Source organism: Giraffa tippelskirchi, chromosome 13, assembly GCF_054371585.1.
Source record: "Giraffa tippelskirchi isolate mGirTip1 chromosome 13, T2T-mGirTip1v1.2.pri, whole genome shotgun sequence".
Classification (NCBI taxonomy): domain Eukaryota; kingdom Metazoa; phylum Chordata; class Mammalia; order Artiodactyla; family Giraffidae; genus Giraffa; species Giraffa tippelskirchi.
The window spans coordinates 111,886,313-111,911,018 of record NC_137287.1 but is presented as its reverse complement, the minus strand read 5'-3'; the positions used below and the strand labels follow the sequence as shown (position 1 = coordinate 111,911,018).

General features: G+C 43.8%; 2 protein-coding genes across 14 annotated transcripts in view; both read left to right on the top strand.

Annotated features, from left to right (window-relative positions):
* Window positions 1–10,329, top strand: part of LOC145532282 (uncharacterized) — a 33,154-nt gene extending 22,825 nt beyond the window's left edge. For 3 of the 4 annotated variants that reach the window (XR_014073123.1, XR_014073122.1, XR_014073125.1), the window contains one exon: window positions 10,157–10,329. The gene's annotated coding sequence lies outside the window, so the exon portion shown is untranslated. The remainder of the gene's footprint in view (window positions 1–10,156) is intronic. The other variant, XR_014073124.1, reaches the window with a different exon arrangement.
* Window positions 10,330–14,445: 4,116 nt separating this feature from the next.
* CHD6 (chromodomain helicase DNA binding protein 6) overlaps window positions 14,446–24,706 on the top strand; it is a 194,991-nt gene continuing 184,730 nt past the window's right edge. For all 10 annotated transcript variants that reach the window (XM_081556952.1, XM_081556951.1, XM_081556949.1 and 7 more), the window contains exon 1: window positions 14,446–14,552. The gene's annotated coding sequence lies outside the window, so the exon portion shown is untranslated. The remainder of the gene's footprint in view (window positions 14,553–24,706) is intronic.

Here is a 24,706-nt window from a genome sequence, read left to right as displayed (position 1 = left end):
CCCTTATGGCAGAAAGTGAAGAAGAACTAAAGAGCCTCTTGATGAAAGTGAAAGAAGAGAGTGAAAAACTTGGCTTAAAGCTCAACGTTCAGAAAACTAAGATCACGGCATCTTGTCCTATCACTTCATGGGAAATAGATGGGGAAACAGTGGAAATAGTGTCAGACTTTATTTTTTTGGGCTCCAAAATCACTGCTGATGGTGATTGCAGCCATGAAATTAAAAGACGCTTACTCCTTGGAAGGAAGGTTATGGCCAACCTAGATAGCATATTTAAAAGCAGAGACATTACTTTGCCAACAAAAGTTCGTCTAGTCAAGGCTATGGTTTTTCCAGTGGTCATGTATGGATGTGAGAGTTGGACGGTGAAGAAAGCTGAGCGCTGAAGAATTGATGCTTTTGAACTGTGGTGTTGGAGAAGACGCTTGAGAGTCCCTTGGACTGCAAGGAGATCCAATCAATCCATCCTAAAAGAGATCAATCCTGGGTGTTCATTGGAAGGACTGATGTTGAAGCTGAAACTCCAATACTTTGGCCACCTCATGCGAAGAGTTGACTCATTGGAAAAGACCCTAATTCTGGGTAGGATTGGCGGCAGGAGGAGAAGGGGACGACAGAGGATGAGATGGTTGGATGGCATCACCAACTCAATGAACATGGGTTTGGGTAGACTCCGGGAGTTGGTGATGGACAGAGAGGCCTGGCGTGCTGCAATTCATGGGGTCGCAAAGAGTCGGACACGACTGAGCGACTGAACTGAACTGAACTTCTGCATCTCCTGCATTGGCAGGCAGATTCTTTACCACTGAGCCACGTGGGAAGCCCATGCCTACAGTGATGAAATTTTCATAAAAATCCATAAGGTATGGGGTTCAGAGAGATTCCAAGTTGGTGAATGTCTGTGTTCTGGGAGGGTGGCACACCCAAAACTTCACCTAGACAGAAAATCCTGTGCTTAGGACCCTTCCAAACCTTTCCCTATATACCTCTTCATTTGGTTGTTCATTTTATCCTTTACAATATCCTTATAATAAACTGGTAAACAGAACGAAAGCATTTCCCTGAGTTCTGTGATCCATTATAGCCAATTATCAAACCTGAGGAGAGAGTCTTGGGAAACCATGATTTATAGCCAAGTTGGGTAAAAGTGTGAGTAACCTGGTTCCCCTCTATTCATGATTAGCATTAAAGGTGAGGGGAGTAGTCTTGTGGGGATGAGTCTTTAACCTGTGGGGGATCCAAGCAGTTAGTGTCAGAACTGATTAATGTGAGGGGAAAATCCACATGCTTGATGTCAGAAGTGTTGTGAACGGAGAGACAAGTTTCCTTTCATCCTCTTCTCCAACAAACCAACCAACCATTTATTCGTGTATGTATTCACTGATGGTTCAGATTATAGAGAATCTGCTTGCAATGCAAGAGACTTGGGTTTGATCCCTGGGTTGGGAAGATCCCTTGGAGAAGGGAATGGCTATCCACTCCAGTAGTCTTGCCTGGAGAATTCCATGGACAGGAGAGCCTGGTGGGCTACAGTCCATGGAGTTGCAAAGAGTCAGACATGACTGAGCACCTAACACTATGCATTCACCCATCCTTCCATCTATTCATTCATCCACCCATCTATTTGTATACTCATCCATTTTTATTGGTGCTGTGACAAACTGCCACATAGTTAGTGACTTAAAACAACACAGAAGGATTTCCCTGGTGGTCCAGTGGCTAAGACTCAGTGCTCCCAATGCAGGGTGCCCTAGGTTCAATCCCTGGTCAGGGAACTAAATCTAATATGCCACAATGAAGATTCCACATGCCACGACTAAGATCTGATGCAGCCAAATAAATAAATATTTTAAAACAATAATATCAACACAGATTGATTGTTTTATAGTTTTAGAGTTCAACAGTCCAAAATGGGCCTTAAGGGGTTAAAATCAAAATGTGGGTTGGAACTTCCCTGGAAGTCCAGTGGTTAAGACTCTGTGCTTCCAATGCAGTGGGCACAGGTTCCACTCTGGTCGGGGCATTAAGATCCCACATGTTTCACGGTCCAGCCAAAGAAAAATGTGGGTAAAATAGCAGTACTTCTGGAGGCCCTAGGGAAGAATGTGTTTCCTTGCCTTTTCCAGCTCCTAGAGCCTACCCGCATTCCTGGTCTTGTGTCTCCTTCCTTAAACTTTAAAACCAGAAGCCTACCATCTTGAAATCTGCAACTCTATCCCTTCTGCCTTCTTCTATGGGTACTTGTGATTACATTGGGCCCACCCAGATAACCCAGGATAATCTCTCCATCTCAAGGTCAGTTGATTAGTAAGCTTAATTTCCCTTTGCCATGTAATCTAACATATTCACAAATTTCAGGAATGTTAAAATATCTTTGGGAGCCATCACTTTGCCTACCACATAATCTGTTCACTTATGCATTCATTCATGCATGTGTTTGCTAGCCCATCTTTGTGTTCATCCACCAATCCATCAGTTTGGTTACCCATTCAATCATCTAGTATCTATGCACCCACATGCCTATCTGTCTATCTATTCATCCATCCATTGTACATTTATTTATCCATTTATCCAACTAAATCACTCACTTGCCCACCACCCATTCATCTGTCATATCAGTCATCCATCCTAATTTCATTATATCCATTTATCCATTCAATCATCCATTCCTCCACCAATCATTCATGCATCATTTTTTTCATTTTATCATGCCTTGCTTTATTGTGCTTCACAGATATTTCATTTTTTCACGCATCATTTTAACTATCCAACCACCCATCTAATCATTCATGAACTACCCCTATCTACCTTGTCTTTTCAAATTAATTAAACACTACCCTTCCAAGACCACATACACTCTCTCTCTCAAACACACACACACACACACACCACTATTTGAACCTACTTACCAAAACAGACCATCCTACCTGAATCTTTGCCATTTGCTTTCAACCACTCATTTTTTTCTGATCCTAATTCCCAATGACTTGGAGCCCCAGCTCCTAGTCCTGACTCAGTTTTGCTTGTCCTTTGTGCTTGCTCGACGTCAATGGGTCTTTCAGGAATTTTACTTTGTTTACAGAGCCCTGCCTGTGTTGACTCTGATCTGCCCTTGTCCTTGTTACACCCAGGAGTAAAGAAAATAAGTGATCTTGCAATACGTGAACATTTGTGCAGGGAAGGTGTTGGATCAAAGCTGTGTCTCAGTGTTTTCTCTGCTGCACTCCCCTGTGACCCCGATGAGGAGGTTTGGATGGAACCTATACTTCTCACCATCTAGGTTGATTTTTTTCCCCTAGGGAAGTAAGACAAATAGTATTGAAAATATTTATGGTGTAATGGTTATAAAAGTGTTTTGAAAAAAAAAAGGCCATTTAAAAATTTCAAGAATTGCTATTATATAAGGAAAAACTAAATAAATCCGGCTAACTTTATGTTTTAATATTTATTTTTAAAATAATTTTTGACAAGTACACACTACTCTATTTATTTATTTATATTTAATTTACTTAATTAATTTATGGCTCTCCTGGGTCTTCATTGCTGCATGCATATTTTCTCTAGTTGCAGAAAGCTGGGGCTACTCTCTAGTTTCTGTGTGTGGGCTTCTCATTAAAGTGTCTTCTCTTGTTGCAGAACACAGACTATAGGCACACAGGCTTCAGTAGTTGCAGCAAGGCTCAGTAGTTGTGACTTGCTGGGTCTAGGGCACATGGGCTTCAGTAGTTGTGGCACAGGGGCTCAATAGTTACAGTTCACGTGCTCTAGAACATGGGTTCAATAGTTGTGGTGCATGGGTTTAGTTGCTCCGAGGCAGGTGGGATCTTCCTGGACCAGGGATCGAACACGTGTCCCCTGCACTGGCAGGCCATTCTTATCCACTGCGCCATCAGGAAAGTCCTGGCTAACTTTATTTTTAATGTTTTGCTTTCCCCCCAGACTTTTGCCCCATAAATACTAGTAACAAGTTGAGAAAGCTTATGCTACTGAAGCAAAAGCATTAATAGCAGTGATAACTGTAAATCATCATTCCTTTACCAACACCATCATGATTTATAGTTGTCAGAACTGGTAATGGTCTTGCACCTCAAGTGAAACCATAGATGAAGTACCCCAGTGCTCAGCTAAAATGCCACCCCTGCTCTACTGTTCAGGACAGCACATCAGAATACAAATGAATATGAATGACATTATTATAAGAATATATGCTCCCATTTATTTATTTTTTAAAAGGTAAATCATTTAGACTGTGTTCCTTTATATATGAGCAGTGACAGATTACTTGCCATATACTGCATAACTGGCCATGTCAAGACATGACACTGAGAACCATGGCTAAATGAATGCTAGATTCATGCATAGTTTTAAGTTCAATAGTCCATCATGGGTACATGTTTAAACTGGAATGAAATTATTTGGGCAAGACTTGGTAGCCCTTTGGAAAAGTTATGACCAACCTAGACAGCATATTGAAAAGCAGACACATTACTTTGTCAACAAAGGTCCATCTAGTCAAAGATATGGTTTTTCCAGTGGTCATGTATGGATGTGAGAGTTGGACTATAAAGAAATCTGAGTGCCGAAGAATTGATGCTTTTGAACTGTGGTGTCGGAGAAGACACTTGAGAGTCCCTTGGACTGCAAGGAGATCCAACCAGTCCATCCTAAAGGAGATCAGTCCTGAATATTCATTGGAAGGACTGATGCTGAAGCTGAAACTCCAATACTTTGGCCACCTGATGCGAAGAGCTGACTCATTTGAAAAGACCCTGATGCTAGGAAAGATTGAGGGCGGGAGGATGAGGGGATGACAGAGGATGAGATGGTTGGATGGCATCACCGACTCAATGGACATGGGTTTGGGTGGACTCCGGCAGTTGGTGATGGACAGGGAGGCCTGGCGTGCTGCGGTTCATGGGGTCACAAAGAGTCGGACACGACTGAACTGAACTGGTAGCCCAGCTCTTCTCATGCAAATGTTATTTACTTATTGGGTAAGCAGAAGGCAGAAGACCAGGTACTTCTTCGTGGAACTCAACAGTAGCTCTTAAAAGGGCAATTGTTTACACTTCTTCAAAACTGTTCAAGAAAAATTTAATGAAAAATGTGCTGCTATCCAAGAGTGTTTCAGAAATGCATGAAGAGAGGCAGTGTCCTGCCAATTCTCTATGACCAATGGGCAGTCTGGTCTGGGAAGATGTCACACCCCAGCAGTTGGAAGAGTGTATGGCCCTAACTCAAAAGACTTTTGAGGCACTGATATTTCAACAACGTGAGGACACTGGTTTATAAATATGGGCTCTGATCATTGCTAAGACACATGCAAATTATATATAATGGGTTTATACTTGATGTCTTGTTTAGAAAATGCTACACCTGGAATCTTCAACAATGATTCTTGGTTTTATGCCAAAGCTCTTTCAGATGCCGCATCTCATTTGACCATGATGACACCTTGAGAGATTGCCTAGACAGGGCATTATCCCCATTTTACAGATGAAATGACTACCTCATTGTGATCACTGTCAAAGTCAATGTCTGGAGTTGGCAAACAGGTTTCACACTGCAAATCCTTCCTACTTTCGTGCTTGTCAAGTCACTTCAGTCATGTTCGACTCTTTGCAACCCTGAGGACTGTAGCCTGCCAGGCTCCTCTGTCTATGGGATTCTCCAGGCAAGAATACTGGAGTGGGTTGCCACGTCCTTCTCCAGGGGATCTTCCTGATCCAGGGATTAAACCCTTGACTCTTATTCTCCTGCATTGGCAAGTGAGTTCTTTACCACTAGCACCACCTGGGAAGCCCATCCTTCTTCCTACTTCGCCCTACCAAGTAGCAGGGACAGTATAAGGGTTCGAATCCTTGCATGTAGGGATCTTTGAAGGACATCTTGGAGGATGTCTACCATGCAACATGGAAACTAATTAATTTTAAAAAACTGTAGTGCTTTATTCCCAGGGTGAAAACAGTAATTTGTTTATTGTCAGTTTGCAAATAGTCCTCTCTCTAAATTAGTCAATAATGCTTATGGTAGAATTTCTTACATAAGGGAAAGGATTCTGAATCAACTTGAGGCTTGGTAAAAAGCTTCAGCTTGAGCATGTTTTTATGGCTAAAATGGTCTAACTGTCTCTGCAGGAAAGTACACTGCTGAGCGAGAATGAAGGATTTATGGAACTATTTCAGGGTAGGGTGACCAGTGTTTTCAAAAATCCTGCCCAAGAACATTTGAGGTGTGACTTTCCATAAATCATGGTTACTGAAAGTGAGCACAGTCATTTATATGTATAAACTCAGATTAAAAAAAATAGTAGCAGTGTCATACCTGGGTGAAAGAGCTCTACAGAGCTTTAAGAGTTAAATCAGCCCAATTAATACATGAGGGATGGAGGCCATATATCAGCAGAAGTCACTCGAAAAGACAGAGAGTCCCTTAGGCCAAAAGCAAGAAGGACAGAGACTGACTTGGGTCCAGTCAATAGAATTAATATGTTTCAAAAAAAAAACAAGTCAACAGAACGGGGAAGGTCTATACAGAACTTAGGAAAATGGGGGTCAGAGGAAGGGATGTAATTAATAATTAGTTGAGCAGTTACCATGTGCTGAGTAGTTTGTATGAATAATTTAATTCATGCATACATGTGTGCTCAGTCGCTTCAGTTGTGTGGGACTCTCTGTGACCCCATGGACTGTACCCCACTAGGCTCCTCTGCCCATGGGATTTTCCAGGCAAGTATACTGGAGTGGGTTGCCATGCCCTCCTCCAGGGAATCTTCCCAACCCAGGGATCAAACCCATGTCTCCTGTATTGGCAGGCGGATTCTTCACCACTGAGCCATTGGGGAAGCCCAGTTTAATTTACACAACCTATTATTTATACAACAACCCTATAATCGAAATCAAAAAACTCGAAGCAACTTTCCTAAGGTCACCAGTGGTAGAGCTAGAATTAGAATCAGATCTTTTGGTCTCCAAATCCTGTGGACTTAACTATTCTTACCCAGTTTTGTCCTGGGGAAAGTGCTTTTGCCAGGCCAGGACACTGCCACTGGCTATACATTTTTTTTTAATATTTACTTTTATTTATTTACTTGGCTGCACCGGGTCTTAGTTGCGGCATGTGAAACTGTTAGTTGCAGCATGTGGGATCTAGTTCTCCAACCAGAGATGGAATCTGAGCCCCCTGCGTGGGGAGTGTGGAGTCTTAGCCACTGGACCACCGGGGAAGTTCCTATATGTGTATGTGATGTATGCTTAGTCGCTCAGTTGTTGACTCTTTATAGTCTTTTAATTCTTCTTTGGGCATTACCTCCACACACCATGGGTCACTGGCATTTTCTCAGTGGCAGATCATAGGCACATGATTTTGAGCTATAAGGAAGAACAGAGCTGATGCTGCCCACTCTCCTCCCTTAATAGATGATATCTGTGAGTTTATTTTTGCAAACTGCCACAAACCCCTCTCCACCAGCTCTGGGGAATAAGAGCCATGATTTAGCAGGGGAATTCCATTTTTGGCAATTGGTGAGAGTGACTCTAAAGAGATGCTGTTGATTTTCTTAGGTGGTTTGTTTTATTCGTCATGGTCTAATCAGAAAACAAAACATTCTGAGAGGTTAACACACAAGGACTTCATCAGAGGACAAAGAGGTCTGGGACCAGCATTGCTTATAAATTGGCTTAGAATTTTTGCAAGGGCAGCACTATTGGAAATAAGTGTATGGCCTCATAAGATATTACTTTGAAGGACAAAATTCACTGGGAGTGATCACCCTGGTACACTTTGTGTGTTAGTAGCTCAGTTGTGTCCGACTCGTCATCACCCCATGGACTGTAGTCCGCTAGGCTCCTCTGTCCACGGGATTCTCCAGGCAAGAATACTGGAGTGGGTTGCCATGCCCTCCTCCAGGGGATCTTCCAGATCCAGGGGTCAAATCTTGGTCTCCTGCATTGCAGGCATATTCTTAACCATCTAAACTACCAGGGAAGCCCAGTAGTATACTTTAGATCTCAGCTAATGGGCAGCTTTACTGACCTCCTTAGTCAAGGCATATCCTTCCAGCACGGGCTCTCATGGCACCATGTGCCCCTACTTTATGGCACTTACTACTGCTGCTATGTTTTACATTTGTTTGCACAATTAGTTGACTAACAACTGTCTGCAAGCTCCACAAAGGCTGAGTTTTTGCTGCATTTTTAAAAATTAATTTTATTATTTATTTATGTTTGGCTGTGCTAGGTCTTTGTTGCGGTCTTCGGGTTTTCTCCAGCTATGGCAAGAGGGGGCTTCTCTTCATTGGGGTGCATGGGCTTCTCATTGGCTTCTCCTGTTGTGGAGCACCGGCCCTAGCACATACGGGCCCAGTAGTTGAAGTGCTAGGTCTTTGTCGCTTTGCATGGGCTTTCTTTAGTTGCAGTGAGCAGGGGCTACTCTTCGTTGGGGTGCATAGGCTTCTCACTGCAGTGGCTTCTCCTGTTGCAGCTTGTGAGTTCTAGAGCATGGACTCAGTCATTGTGATACAGAGGCTTAGTTGCTCTGAGGCATGTGAGATCCTCCCGGACTAGGAATCAAACCTGTGTCCCCTGCACTGGCAGGACGATTCTGAAACACTGGACCTTCAGGGAAGTCCCTGTGCTGCATTTTATTCACCAGTGTATCCCCAGCACCTATGTACAGTGCTTGTCAGTTGCAGACAATCAGTGAATGTCCTTTCAATGTATGTGTTCAATTGTAAGCATCGATCTCCTTAGATATCTATCCAAGATAAATGAAAACATATGTCCACACAAAGATGTGTAGGTAATGTTCATAGCAGTGTTATTCATAATAGCTCCAAAATGGAAACCATCCAGCTATCTATTAGCTCGTGAGTGGGTAAGTAAAAGACGGCATATCCATACAAAGGAAGACTCTGCAGCAATAAAAAGGAGGAAACTGACAATATATTCTACAACATGGATGAACCACAAAGATACTGTGTTAAGGGAAATCAGCCAGGCACAAATGACAGCATAGTGCACTATTCCATAAATATGAAATTCTAGAAAAGGCGTGACTGTAGAGACGAAAGCAGATCCATGGTTGCCGGGGCCTGGGAGTGGGAGTGGGGAGTGACTGCAAACAGGAAGAAGGGAACTCCTGGGGGTGATGGAAATGTTCTAAAACTGGATTGTGGTAAAGGTTGCACAACTGTATACATTTACTAAAAATCATTAAACTGTACACCTACAGTAGGTGAGTTATATGGTATGAGAATTATCCTAAATAAAGCTGTTAAAAATATTTAAAAACAGTCTCCTTATTTAGTCATTTTATCCTAACTTACGTTCTGGGAAAATTATTTCTGTGGGACATTGTGCCAGAGACTGCTAATTGAGTCAACTGTTTAATGACAGAACCTCAATTTTTTATTAAATTATAGTTGATTTACAATATTGTGTTTGTTTCAGGTGTACAGAAAAGTGATTCAGTCATATATATGTATGCATATATACATACTTTTCAGATTCTTTCCCATTATAGGTTATTACAATATGTTGAATATAGTTCCATGTACTATATGGCAGGTCCTTGTTGTTTATCTATTTTACATATAGTAGTGTGTATCTGTTAGTTTCATACTGCTAATGTATCCCTTTCCCCCTCCCCCTTTCCTCTTTGGTTTGTTTTCTATGTCTGTGAGTCTATTTCTGTTTTGTAAATAAGTTCTCTTGTGCTATGTTTTAGATTCCACATAAGTGATACTATATGATGTTTGTCTTTCTCTGTCTTACTTCACTTAGTATGATAAGCTCTAGGTCCATCAATGTTGTTACAAATGACAATAATTTGTTCTTTTTTTTTATTGCTGAGTAATAGTCTATTATATATATAGTGTACATCTTTTTTATCCATTTGTCTGTTGATGAACATTTAAGGACCTCAATTTTTAACATGACATATGGCCATGTGAATTAAAAAAAAAATACCATATTTCCCAGCCTCTTCTGCAGCTTCATGTTGCCATGTGACTGAGTTCTGGCCAATGAGATGTAAGCATAAGTGATGTGCAGTGTTTCCAGGAAGGCTGTTTAAGGGCCATGACTCAGCTTTAATTTTTTCCAATTTGTCTTTCCTTTTTCCATCCCCCAAAATATACGGACTGGTGTTCCAGCAGCTATGGACCATGAAGTTGCCTGAGGAATGAAAGCTAAGATGGTGGAGCAAAAATACTGAATCCTGGGTTGCTGATGATACCATAGAGCTCCAGGCCTCTCTTGATATGGCTGCTTCCTAGATTTCTTATAAGAAATACAAAAATAAACTTCAATATTTAAAAAAACAAACAAACATTTATTTATTTGGGTGCCCTGGGTCTTAGTTGCAGCATGCGGATTCTTGGTTGAGGCATGTGGGATCTAGTTCCCTGCTGCTGCTGCTGCTGCTAAATCGCTTCAGTCGTGTCCGACTCTGTGCGACCCCATAGATGGCAGCCCACCAGGCTCCGCCGTCCCTGAGATTCTCCAGGCAAGAACACTGGAGTGGGTTGCCATTTCCTTCTCCAATGTATGAAAGTGAAAAGGGAAAGTGAAGTTGCTCAGTCGTTTCTGACTCTTAGCGACCCCATGGTCTGCAGCCTACCAGGCTCCTCCATCTATGGGATTTTCCAGGCAAGAGTACTGGAGTGGGGTGCCATTGCCTTCTCTAGTTCCCTGACCAGGGATCAAACCCATGCCCCCTGCATTGGGAATATGGAGTCTTAGTCCCTGGACTGGCAGGGAAGTCCGCTCCACTGGATAGTTTTGCACCTGGCCAGTAGATGAGGATCACATAGGAAGTTTTAGAGGATGCTTATAAATGAGATATACTTTTATTACTTCTATCCTGATTCTATTAGAGCTCAGTCACAAGGACCTATCTGATTACTAAGAAATGTAGTTTTGCTGTGAGCCTAGGAGGAAAATGAACCTGGCTGGGGAAAGCAGCCATTTCACAAATATACAAGCAAGAACAATAGAGAAGCTCACCATCCAGAAGACTTCCCTGAAGATCCAGTGGTTAAGAATCTGCCTGCCAATGCAGGGGACATGGGTTCGATCCTTGGTTTGGGAAGATTTCACATGCCGCAGGGGAACTAAGCCCACAGGCCACAACTACTGAGCCTACGAGCTGCAACTACCGAAGCTCTTGCACCTAAAGCCTGTGTCCTGCAACAAGAGAAGCCACCACATTGAGAAGCCCTCGTGCTGCAACTAGAGAGTAGTCTGCGTGCAGCAATGAAGACCCGGCACAGCCAAAAATAAATAAACAAAATTTTTAAAAAAGAAGCTCACAGTCTAAAAACAGAGAAGTGAACGGAGGCGGAAAGACAAGAGAGAACGTGGTCAGGCAGGATGCAGCTCATGTTCGTGGAGCTGCTGTCACAATGTTCTAGAACTGTCGGAAGCCCTTATTTGGCTCCCCTTCAGAGCTCCTAAGGATTGCTTTCTTTGTAAACAAGGATGTACTATATGGTACAGAAAGTCATGCATCACTGGTGTCACCCCGGCATCAGAACTCCAGGGCCTCTTAGTGGCAACCACGTCTGTCCCTGCCAGCTGCTGTAGCATCCAGCTCTGCAAGGGCTACACCTGACTCCACGTAACTGCACCCCAATAATTCTTTGCCCTATGGCCCTGCTGCACACACCTTGATACCGAGTTTCGGGGCCACCCCAGAACCCCACTTGACACCTAAGCACTAACAACTGGAGTAAATAAGAAATCATTCAAGATGAACTGGTAGATAAGTTTCCTTCCATTCCACCTCCCACAGGCTGTACTGAGTCTCATTTTATATGGCCTCTGAGAGGACGGTCCCTTGAGTGGGAGCCAGCAGCAGCACTTAGAGGAGGAGATGGATAATTATCCTGGCACTGGCCCTTCCCTTTCCCTGCCTTCCTCCTTTTGCCTCTCATTCCTGCCCTACAGAGTCAGGCTCCACATTCTGGAAAACCCAAGCTAAGACGTCCCCATGGGTGGATACAGCCAGAAGACACTTAGCTGTCTGGGTTTCCTCGCCAGCCTCTGGTTACTGTGGAAGTGTTTTAAGGGTCTGATTCCACTCACCTCGCTCAGTTCCACAGACCAGATTCTTCTGCTGCCTCTCCTGAGTACACCGACCAGATCTTTTGTTCGCTTGTACCTGTACCATTCATTTGTGAATCAATCATGCACTCCTATTGATTTCTTGTTTAGTGATATAACATTCGTGTCTTTGCGTGTGTTTAATTTCTTACGTGCTGCTGACTCTTCTCGAATTTAAGAAGAGGAATTACTGACACATCTACCTCCCCCCTCCCTCTCCCTCCCACACCTCCCAATACTGTCTGTGCTTCTCTGCTTAGGCAGATACACTCTCTTCCCTTTACCTTGAGTCCCATTCCTCCCCCACCTCCTTTATGCTGTCATCTTTCGTGGGCAAGAGATCTGAGTGTGTGAAAGGAGGGCTGTTTGACTCCCACGTTGGACTCACCAATTCTGCCTCTGATACAATTCTGCTCCCAGCCCCTTTCCAGAAGTTAAAAATTCATAGACCCAAGTCCCATGAGCAGTTTTAAACCCTTGATCCTGGAGTCAGACTGCAGAGGCTGTGGCTACCAGCTGCCTGGTCCTGCTTCAGCCCCTGAAGCAGCTGGTTCAGGGGAGCAAGTCCACTGTCCAGCTGGGCAGGATTGGAGCTCTTCAGGATCCATGTATCAACCTTCCCCTTGTCCTTAGCTAGACTATAAGCTCCCTGAGGACACAGGTATCATCTGCCCTGTTTAATGCTGTCTTTTGTGTCTAGAGCAATACCTGGAACATAGCTGGTGCTTAATAAATAGTTAAGGAAGGAAGAAAGAGGAGGGAGGAGGGAAGAACCATGATACATTGTGGCCGGTCTTGAGTCAAAAGAGAGAAATGTGCACAGGTGAGGTCGACAAGTGGCAGGGGGGCTGCTATCTGTATTTTCAAACTGATGAAATCTCTGGGTCTGCCAAGAAGTTGAAGAATTGGTCCTCAAAAGAGAGTTGGGGCCACAGGCTGAACACCATAGGAATGTGGGGGTTTCAAAGACACTAAAAATATCCTCTCTCTAGGGGTGCAGTAAGACTCTTCTAATTCATTACAGCTACCTCTGACAAAGTCAACCGTGTTCATCTTGAATGTATCAGACAAACGGCTCTTGGAATCATTGAGACTCAGATCATTCCTACTTTAAATAAGGTGAAATAAACCTCTACAGTGAGAATCCAACCTTATTTATTTATTTTTTTTGTGGATGCTAAGGAAACACCTATGACGGAGGCAAACGGGGTAAAGTGGTGAGGTGACTTGCATCTGGGAGGCGGCAGTAACTGGATGGCATACAGAGTAATCAGACTGACAGGGCCAACTCTCCATTCTTCTCTGCCTCCATCTATTTTCTTCATAGCATTTATCCCTACTTCTCCCCTTGTATTTACTTACTGTCTTTCTCCTTAGCATGTCCATCCCACCAGAGCAAGGCTGTTGTCTTACTGACTCCTGTATCTCCTGTCTTAGATCAATGCCTGGCATTTAGCGGGCATTCAAAAACTAACTACTAACGAATGAATGGAAGAATATCAAACAATTAGTTGAATCCCTGCCATATGCTGGGCCCTGTCCTTGAGGATGCTACAAGGATAGTGAGGGAGACAGGGCTGAACATAAACCTACCATAGCTCGACCCCTGATTTTTGAGAGGTATATATCTAAGGCGTAGCAATACTCCCCCGAAGCGGAAACCTCCCGGGGTGTGCGGGGCGGGGGTGGGGGCAAGGGGGTGGTCCTTGGGAAGAAGCCCGTGTGCCAGGAGTGCCAGGGAGCCAGGGGGACTGGCAGGGATGCAGCTGGAGACAGAGCTCCAGGCTCCTTTAACTCTTCGCCTGGCTCCTCGGCATCTTTTCCTGACCTACGGAACCTCGGCCCCAGAGGAATCTCTCTGTCGCGCGGGACCCCAGTCACATCTTCTCCCGGCCCCGGAGACGCCAGCCCCGGGTGTTCCAGTTATCCAGCCCAATACCTAAGAGACCTCCACCGGCGGGAGGAACCCCCCTCCCCGCCCCGCCGGAGCGCGCTCCAGGTCCCCGCCCCCTGCCTGCCGTCTGCGGCGGGCAGGACCCCGCCCCGCCCTCTCGGCCCGCAGGACCCCGGCCCCGCCCCGCCCCCGTAGCCCCGCCGCTCCGTCCCGGGGGGCGGGGCCGCGCGCCGCGGCGTCTCCGAGGCGGGGGGCGCGAGGCAGGGGGCGGGGCGGCCCCCGGCGCCGGCCAATCAGCGCCGCTATCACATCCATGCAAATACGAGCACAATGGAGCGAGCCCATCACTCGCCCCTGCAAGCAAGCTTGAAATGGGCTTCTGCTTGAGCGGCAGCCGGGCTGGCCAATGACTCTGTATTTTGGGCCGACGAAGCCCAATGGCATGGCAGGGAAGGCGGGCCCGAGCCGGGTTAGGGTGTCCTTGCAGGGTGTCTGAGCTAAACTTCACCAAATAATAGCTGTTTGTATTTTGGCTGCTGCAGGAGCCATTTTAGGTAAGTTCTTCTCTTAAACTTTTTATTTTCCTCCCCGGCCTCGGCGGACCGGCCTTTTCCGCGGGCCCCCGGCCCCGCCCCGCCGGCCCGGCTGGGGTGCCCCTATGAATGAAGCCAGGATGAGGGGCTGCGGCGGCGCCGCCGAGGCCCGGCCGGGGTCCGAGCTGGGGCCGGCGGCGGGCGGCCTGGCGGAGGGCAGGCGGCGGCCTGAGGCCTGAGGCGAGGGGCCGGCCTCCGCCTGCGCTCCGCTCCGGGCTCGTGCTCAGGCCGCGCTCCGGCCGGGTGGCCGTCCTTGGGAGTGCGCCGCTGCGGGCCGCGCGGAGGGGCGGGGGTCCGGGCAGCCCCCCGGCCGCGGGCCAGGCGGGCGGAGGCGGGGCGTGCGAAGGGCTCCCCCATTCCCCCCGCCTCCTCGGAACCCGGCCGAGGAGGGACCCCGGTCGTGCCGCGGCGGGGCAGGGGTGACCGCTACTCCCCCCCGCCGCCCCCGCGGAGAAGTTGCTCTATTGGCGTCCTGCGTCTGTTTGCAGGGGTGGAGGAGGGTGGGCTGGTGCCAGGCTGCTGCTCCGGGAGGGGGCGGGGGCCCCCGGCGCGTCCCCGGAGCGCGCACCCCCTCCGCCCCCTTCTTACGCACTAGCGCGCACTCGCCCCGAGAATTGGAACCCTGGAGGTGTCCTGCAACCCCGCAGCCAAGTTTTGTGCATTATTAGATTGCATGTTGGAGCGTAAAGGAAAAAAAAAAAAAGGAATCGCTCCCTTTCAGGGTATTTCTTTCCTTGGCTGTTGAGAAGTAACGGAGTCTGTTGCTCCCAAATTTCCAGGGACGTGCCTGTCAGATGTGCAGAGGGTTGGCAGCTACTTGGTTTTTAAAAAGACGCTATTAGGAAATCCCCTCACTAGTGAGATAATTGAAATTTGAGTTTGTTTGCAGCTTCAGTTTTATTTGATCCGATTAAAAATGCATAAGCAGACACTTATATTTGTGTACGGAAAGTGTTCCTAGTTCCAGTTATGACTGCTGTGACTGTGGTTTCGGTAGTGTGTGATCTAATAAGGCACTGTAATTCGATTTTGAACCTGTAGGCCCGTATTCTCCAAATGAGGGTTTATGGACCATTAGTAGTCTGGCCAAGGTTTCTAGTGAATCCTTAACATCTTCAGGCATCTTTGGAGCTGTGTATGCGCCTCATTTCCCACCCCCTCTACACTGCTCCTTTCTGGTGTGGCAGATCCATAACAGAGAAGATACCCATTTAAACATTTTTACAGTTTTTAGAGTGTCTGCAGTATTGCCTGAAATTCGATTGTTGTTTCTCAAATGGCTTATAGGAATACCATCCCAGTAGGCTCCAAATTTAGATGTACTTTGAGGGGATACTCTTGGGACCCTTAGAAAAGTCCAGACAGAGACTACCGCTGTGTTCCTGAGACTGATCACGAGCTGTCTTTCTTACTGGGGATTTGTCCCTATCAGCTGCATAGCACAGGAGAATCTGCTGGTATTCCAAATGGGAAGATCAGGCTGGCAACCTCAGGGAGATAGTTTTTCTAAACTTTGTGGCTCTCTGGGGATAGAGAGAAGGTTTGAGATCCATGTGTGATAAAAATGATTAGGCGTGAATCATCAAGTGGAAGGATGTATGCCAACCAGAACAGGTGGTTTCATATAAGCCATGCATGACTGTAACTAAAGGCCTGGGAAAATGTGGAGTGGTGAAATGATTAATTTTGGACTTCTTTCTGTCCCAGGGCAGAATTCCTAGATGAATTATGATGAATTATTTAAGCTTTTTTTCTTGATTAATAGACTATTAAAAACTAATCTTTACAACTCCCCCTCGCCCTTTTTTTCTTTGGTAGCTTTGAAATCTCCCTTACCAGATTAGGACACTGTTCTCGGCTATCGTCTGGCCTTGGGCAAAGTAAACCTAGATCTGTTGTGAAATTAGCTGTGTCTCATTGTGCTACCACAGTCTGCTTGGAGTCACATTTTTTTTTTTTTTTTAATGTTAATTTATCTTTGGCTGCCCACTGGGTCTTCATTGCTGTGTGTGGGCTCTCTCCAGTTGCAGCCAGTGGAGGCTCCTCTCTAGTTGCGTTTGGTGGGCTTCCCATTGCAGTGGCTTCTGCTGCATTTGTGGCGTGGGGGCCCCTCGGCATGTGGGATCTTCCCAGACCAGGGATCGAACCCCTGTCCCCTGCACTGGCAGGCAGATTCTCAACCCCTGGACCACTAGGGAAGTCTGAGTCACATCTTTCATACAGCAATTATTTTTTTGCTTTTTATATTTAGTTGTTATCGCACTGTAAAGTCTTGGAATAGGATCACCTTTCCCACAACTTTTTAATGTTCTATGGCTTTCCCATTATTTTTATAATTTATTATCAGTATAGTCGGAAGTTCTTTGAACTCATCAGAGTTATTTCAGACAAATCAAGTGAAACATTGAATGGCCAGTTGAAAGTGAAGTGAGAGGCCATAAGTAACAAGTAACATTACTGCATTTCTGGAAGATCCTTTGGCAGTTTGTTTTTTGTATTTATTGCTTTACTTATAACTATTACAAGTACCAAAGAAAATCTGAAGCAGAATCTTATCTCTTTAGAAACCACTGTCTCATTTGTAAGTTGTTTTGCCATTATATTATAGAAAACCTATCAGGAACAGCAGGCCCTGGGGCTACTGTGTCTTGGAGCTCTCTAATTTAGAGAAGTTGCCAAGAAGTTTTCAAGTTTTCTTGGATATATGACTTTGCCCCAAGCAGAGTTTGTGGTTATGTCTTCCCGTGTTAAGCCATGAGGGAACAGGCTTGCAACTGTTGGTGCCTTATGTTTTTCAGCTTTCACGGAAGACTTGGTGATAACCACACGGAGTCACACATGGATTCATGTTCTGAATGCTTTTGAACAGGTTTTAGGATTTGAGGATTCTACCTGCATAAATATCTATGGTACTATGACACAATGACAGTATCTAAACCAATTGAGAAGCCTGTGTTCTCACCCTCTTCTCTCATCCTTCCTGGTATAGCAAGGTTTGAAATTTGTTTTTTAAATTGAAGTATAGTTGATTTACAGTGATGTGTTAGATTCAGGTGTACAAGCAAAGTGACTCAGTTTTATATGTATATATATATACACACACGTATACTTTTACAGATTCAGTTATACATACATATATATACTTTTTCCAGATTCTTTACTATTATAGGTTGTTATGAGATATTCAACATAGTTCCATGTGCTATATACAGTAGGTCCTTGTTGTTTTATTTATATATAGTAATGTGTATTTGTTAATCCCAAACTCCTAGTTTATCCCTCCCCCCACCATTGTTTTATTTTTAGTAAATATTTAGTAGTTCTCTTTATACTCCCATCCCTCACAGAAACTTTAGTCAAATTTAGGTGAAAAGCTACAGTGGATCCCATGCAACAGCCTGCATTTCCCCTACCAGGTTATTACTATACGGAAAACTCTGAAATACCTAAAAAACATCTAGAGCTTAGATATCTTGTTTCCTAGAGAAAAGTTTTGTTTGCCATAGACTAGGGCACCCTTGTGAGGGAAGCAAAAAGAACTAGCAGTGAATGAATGAATACCTGGTCTGGGTCGGGCACTTAGCCAGGGGCTGGGACTACAAGAGATGAGGGAAAAAAACAAAACAAAACTCTGTTTCCTTAGCCAATCCAGGAGCTCCATGGACTGCAGCTCAGAGAAATGAAGTAACTTGTTCAAGGCCATGAAGCTGGTTCAGGTTAGAGCCAGAATTTGAACCTACATCATCTCCATCCAAAGCACACATATCCTTTTTTACCACCAGTACTCTCTAAAAAGATTTCTTAAAAAGCTGGAGTGTGCTGTCATGCTTTCGTGGTATGGTGCTAGATTAACTAGCACACTTTGCCTGAGTTTTGTACACCCATCCCTTTTCACTTCTCCATTTCAAGAATTTGTCACTGAAAAGGCAAGTTGGAATACAGTGAGGGCTGTTCCCCCACCCCACCCCCCATAGTGCAAAAGAGGTCTTTTTAGGGCACTTAGGAGTTCAGGGTTAGCCCAGTACAGTAATAACCGTGAAGTGCAGAAGGGGAATGCAGCTGATTTTTCCTTGCCAAAATGTTCTTCTCTTCCGTTCATTTCATGGAGGCCTTTGATACCCTTGTGAGAAATTCTGTTAACTTCCATAAAAGTCCTGAAGGTAGTAAACTGGAGTTGTTTTAAAGTATCTACCCCTTTTCCAACTTCTGAACCAAATTATTTGCATAAAATCTGGAGAAAAACGTTTAGTTTTGCTTGTGGTACCTGCATTAGTTGGTTTTTCTAGTTTGTAATAGTGACTTTTCAATAGACTTCCATGGTGCTTTTTATCCACTGACAATTTCAGAAGAACTTAACAACTGAATAGTGTTTGAAAATTTCAGGAAAACTGGGAAGTAGAATTTTAAGTTAACTTCAGGACATGAATCCAGACATTTACTAAGTGACAGATGCATGTTTGAATTTTGTAAAAGAGTAAAGGGAGATTTCTATTTTTATACTTTTCTACTCCTTTATTAAAGATTCTTCTAGGGAGTTTTTTGTTGATCTAATTTTATGGATCAAATATATTATTGATAAAATTTTAATATATGTTTTGGATTTTCTTGTACACTGTGTGACCAAAGCATTTTATTTGTGGAATATCTACATTTTTAAATTCTAAGATTGTCTTTTCATAACAGGTCAGGCTTCAGGTTAAATGAAGGTCTAGCTTCCCAAGTGGCGCAGTGGTAAAGAATGAATCTGCCTGCCATTGTGGGATATGCAAGAGACAAGGTTCAGTCCCTGGGTCGGGAAGATCCTCTGGAGTAGAAATGGCAACCCACTCCTATATTCTTTCCTGGAGAATTCCATGGACAGAGGAGCATGGTGGGCTACAGTCTTTGGGGTGCCAAGAGTTGGACATGACTGAGCGACTGAGCAGCTACTGTAACATTGACCTTTGGGTCCTACCTATTTAGGTTGCTGCTTTGTATCCTTGGATTCATGGACATCAAGGGAGTGTTTAGCTCATCTGTAGACTCCCCAAAATAGTATTTGAAATATTGCTTGTGTGTGCATTTTTATGGGAAGCAAATCCGTTGCTTTTTATGATTCTCAAAGAGATCTGTGACTCCCCCCTTCCCTTCTCCTCTCCCTCATCTCTTCCCACCCAGGTGCAAAAATAATATTAAGGATCATTGCTTTAGGTCATTACAAAGGAGTTGTTTTGTCTGAGCAAAATCTTTTGCCTAAAGGCTGACGTCTTTGGGTATTTTTTTGTGCAGTCTCAGTTTCGATCAGTTGACCTGGGTTTGGGGACGCCCTTCTGCATCCCTGAGGATGACTTCTAGGCAAGGGTTACCCCCAGAATTCTTCCCTATCTTATAATTGGGAAGTTGTTCCATGCCTTTGCCCGTTGTCTGTGCAGCCTGATACAGTGAAGGTTGCAGCAGGTGACAAGACAGTCTCGAGAGTCCAGGGTCTCTTGGTCTTAGCCATCTGCCTCTGCAGATGGAACTGGAGGGGCTGGCTGTGGCAAAAGCTCCTGATATTTTCTTGCTTTGAATTTTACTCCTTACTCATTCTGTTAGTGCTTCATTCAATATGTTAGGAGGAAAAGGATTTTCTTTCTGACACTATAAGCAGAACAATTAGAATCTCCTCTCATTTTTGTATTCCCCAGACTTTTTAATGAGATATACCTTGTAACTTTTCTGTTAATATTGTTAGTTTTAAGTGGAATTTTTCCTAAAATAAGAACTAGTTGAGCATGTAACCTTATTTTGTACAGAACATCATATATGTCAAGTTCTATTGGACCAGATATTATTATAGGAAAAAGGGTCATGTATTAAAGTTCTCAGAGCCTTATTTTGCAATTTATTTAAGTAATAATCAAACAGATTGGTAAAACAAAATGATTGAGCAGTCAGAAAATTCTCAGAGTAGTCTCTAGGAACTAGCCAAACTTGAAGTTATCCTGGAGATTTTCTCTTAGAAGTCCATTTGTTGGGCCAGACTGTAAGTTGAGTAGAAGGAAAATCTGTTTGGTTTGATATATGGAATGAGGAAAACACCTAAGCTTTAGGTAGTTGGTGAGGGGCATTGAGTCCCATGCAGGGATTCTGTTTGATATGTTCCTTTCCTAAGAGTACAGGGGTGAAGAGATACACCTGGGCTAGTCACTTTGGGTTCAGGGAAACCATCAGTATTCTTAAGAAGTCCTTTGAAGGATTGTGTCTGGTAAGGAAGGTCCCAAATCATCGATTTTATTTAGTGAAGAAATTTTATGGAATTTAATGCAGAGACTTTAGTAATGTTCATTGTGTATCTTGGCTGACAGACTTTTGCAGTGTTAGCACTCTAAATTCAACCTTGGGTTAGCATGAAAAAGTCAAGCCATCATCTTTGTTTACCATGTGACCGTGTGACCATTTTGGATCACATTATACATGAAGATCGCCAGTCAGGTCATTTTTTTGAGCAGACCCCATATATTACCGTTTTAAGGAGCTGGTGGAGGGTGGTTTCTGCTTCATGGAAATAACATTTATGCCTCAAGTTGTAAAAATACATTGAAGAAATAAATGGTAGAGGATCTGAAAGAGATCATTAATGACCAGCTCCAGAAAGATAATCATAAAAACGTAAAATAAGCCTTCTAGATCGGGGCTACTCAAACTTAGTCTGGATCCTTGCAAGTCTGTGGACTGTTTGTTACCTGTCTACGATGAGGTAAGTTCAAAACTTGCAAGAATTGACTGCTTTTAAACTTTTTTTTGGCTTCCCTGGTGGCTCAGCGGTAAAGAATCTGCCTACAATGCAGGAGACTTGGGTTTGATTCCTGGGTTGGGAAGATCCCCTGGAGAGGGAAATGGCAACCCACTCCAGTATTCTTGGGAAATCCCATGCACCCCTGGCAGGCTACAGACCATGGGGTCACGTAAGAGTCAGACATGACTTAGCGACTAAACAGCAACAATATTTTTAAGAAAAATGATTTGTCTATTGAATCTGATAATAGAAAATGTAAGTTTATGGTATAGTCCTTGTTTAAAATATTTTGTCCTGGTAATTAGCTTTTCTAGCATTTTATCAAAGTGTTGGTTAAAGGTGGATTAAGAAGAAACACAAACTAATCCTTTATTATAGAGTACTGTACTACTTGAGGTGATGGGCAGCATCAGCATCCTGCTGGGGCATTGTTAGAAATGTAGGTTTTTGGCCCCATCCCTGGTGGCGCAGACTGTAAAGCATCTCCCCTGCAATGCAGGTTTGATCTCTGGGTTGGAAAAATCCCCTGGGGAAGCAAATGGCTACCCACTCCAGTATTCTTGGGGCTTCCCTGGTGGCTCAGATGGTAAAGAATCGGCCTGCAATGCAGGAGACCTGGGTTTGATCCTCGGTTTTGAAGATCCCCTGGAAAAGGAAATGGCATCCCACTCCAGTATTCTTGCCTGGAGAATCCCATGGACAGAGGAGCCTGGAGGGCTACAGTCCATGGGGTCACAGAGAGTCGAATTTGACTGAGTGACCAACACCTTCACTTTCAGACTCCTGAGATAAACTCCTGGGTTAGGGACCCAGTAACCTGTGTTATAATGTGTTACAACATGCTGTCTTAATGATTTTGTGTACCTTTAAATTTGAGAAACGTCCTAGGTCAGCACTGTCCAGTAGAACTTTGTGCTGTGATGGGAATGTCCTGTGTCTGTGTAGGACCTACTAGTCACATGTGCCTTTTGAAGCTCCTAAAAGGTGGCTGGTATGATTGAGGAACAGAATTAAAATTTTTATTTAAAATCTTAGTTAGCTTGAGTTTAAATAGCCTCATATGGCTGGTGGCCCTGGCATTTGCCAGCACAGCTCTAGACCCTTTAACAACCCCCCCCCCCAATTTTTGGGGGGAAATAGTGGATTTTTTTTTCCTCTCTTTGTTTAGAGAGGAAAATACAATATGGGACAAGACTGTTCTTTAGCCTAAAATGAGAATAAAGAAGTCATATAATAAAGTTTGACACTATTTTTTCCATTTATATTTACCTATTTATTTTTATCTAAAAGTTGATTTGCTGTTAAGAAAATAGTAGGATCAGAAAATAAATTTAGATCTGTGTCTTGTAAGGTTTTGTAAACAGCAAGGTAGGTTTTCATGCAAGGCCTTATAACCTTTCATGTCTTTCAGAATGACTGCTGAAGCTTTTTTCTTCTTACAGAGATTTATTACAGGCAGCTTTTAAGTGCAATGCTTAATTCTCAATATGAAAAGCTGGTATTGAGGGTTCTCATAACTTTAGACTAATTAATGGAGATTTTTCCTATGTAAAGTATTTATGGTTTACCAGCTTTCTCAGAGGATGGTTTTTCAGTTTTTAAAGGTATAATCTTTGTTTTTAATAATATTCACCAAACCTCCCTTGAAGGATTGAGCCTTATCTTCTGTCCTCTTCCAATATATTTAAAAGTTGATTTGTTAAAGGAAAGGATTTCTTTTACTCATTCAGGGTTTGTGTATGCTTCCCTGCCTCCAGCCCCATCTACTTATACTTCGAATTTTAAATTCCTTAAAATCAAGCATTGAGGCAAAATATGTTTATTGGTTAACATCCATTGTAGAATCGTAAAGTATTTTGTGATTGACAAGGTGGAAGGAAACATGGCTATAGAAGTAAGTGAAGGGACTTCCCTGGTGGTCAAGTGGCTAAGACTCTGTGCTCCCAGTGCAGGGGGCCCGGGTTCGATCCCTGGTCAAGGAACTAGATCCCACATGCTGCAACTAAAGATCCTGCATGCTGCAGCAAAAATCCACAATCCCCAGTTCTATAGCTAAGACCAGGGGCAGCCAAATAAGTAAGTATTTTAAAAAAAAGTAAATGAAGATTCTCAGGTAGAATTATAGCTTTTTAAAATGTTGTCTAGACATAATAAAATGGATCTTCCTAGGGATATTGTAATTTTCTTAAATTAATTTGCCAGGTTTTAAGTTTTCAAGCAGGAGATTGTTATTCATTCAGTGGTGACTCTTGAAGCATGAGAGACAATAGGAGTGTTCCATACACTTTTTACACTCATAGATATTAGACTCAGAAGACTTCTTAAAGATTGTAGGTAGAGCTGCAGGCAGAGCAAAGTTGCTGATGCAGCAGTGGCCCTTGCTTTGTTTATGGCATGAACTAATGTGTTTTTTCATGAGTTTTCCTTAAAAAGCAGCACTGTTTTCCCTTTAATTCTGTTGTAGGAGACAGTCTTATTCTCTCAAAGTGACTTGAGATTTATGGTAGGTTGTCAGGGCAGGGGCTTCTGTTGAGCTGAGACACAAGTTATCACTGATTGGGAGAGCTTAACATTTTGTAACTTGCAGCTTTGAGCTCTTTTGTTGGACTTTCTCCAAAGGATTTCAAGTTCTTGATCCCTAGGCACATATTTGGATTACTGCTTTGGGGTCTTAAGGAATTGGAAAACCCAAACTGTTGGAATTGAGATCTGGTAGCTGACAGATCCCTAGCCTTGAAGTTTCAGAGGTTCATTGCTTCAGATTTGTCTCCATCACCATCACTGATTTGCAGAGCTATGACTGGAATGTTGCATGAGATGTTACTAAAAACACTGATTTCATAAGCTGTGCTGAAACACCAGACTCCTCATTTACACATGATAGTCATACTGTGTCCATCCTCATCTGCTCTTCCTTCGACATTTCTTGCTCGCAGGGCTCTCCGTGGGTGCTCTTGACTTTTCTTCCATTGTTCACTCTTGAACTAAGCATTGTTCCTACCATCATAGCTGTGATTATGGCAGTTATTTCTAGTTTAAAGTTTAAGTGTTATCAAGTCTTACATAATTCAGCATCTTCACTGGATTCTTCTAAACCAAAGCTTCTTTCTGGTTTCTCAGGATTGCAGAAGAGTAGAGTTGAAAGGGACTTCAAGGCCATCTAGTGAGTATTGTTGTCTTGTGGATGATGAAGGGGCTTCCCAGGTGGCACTAGTGGTAAGGAATCCACCTGCCGATGCAGGAGACCCAAGAGATGCAGGTTCGATCTCCAGGTAGGGAAGATCCCCCGGAGGAGGAGATGGCAACTTGCTCCAGCATTCTTGCTTGGAAAATCCCATGGACAGAGGAGCCTGGCAGA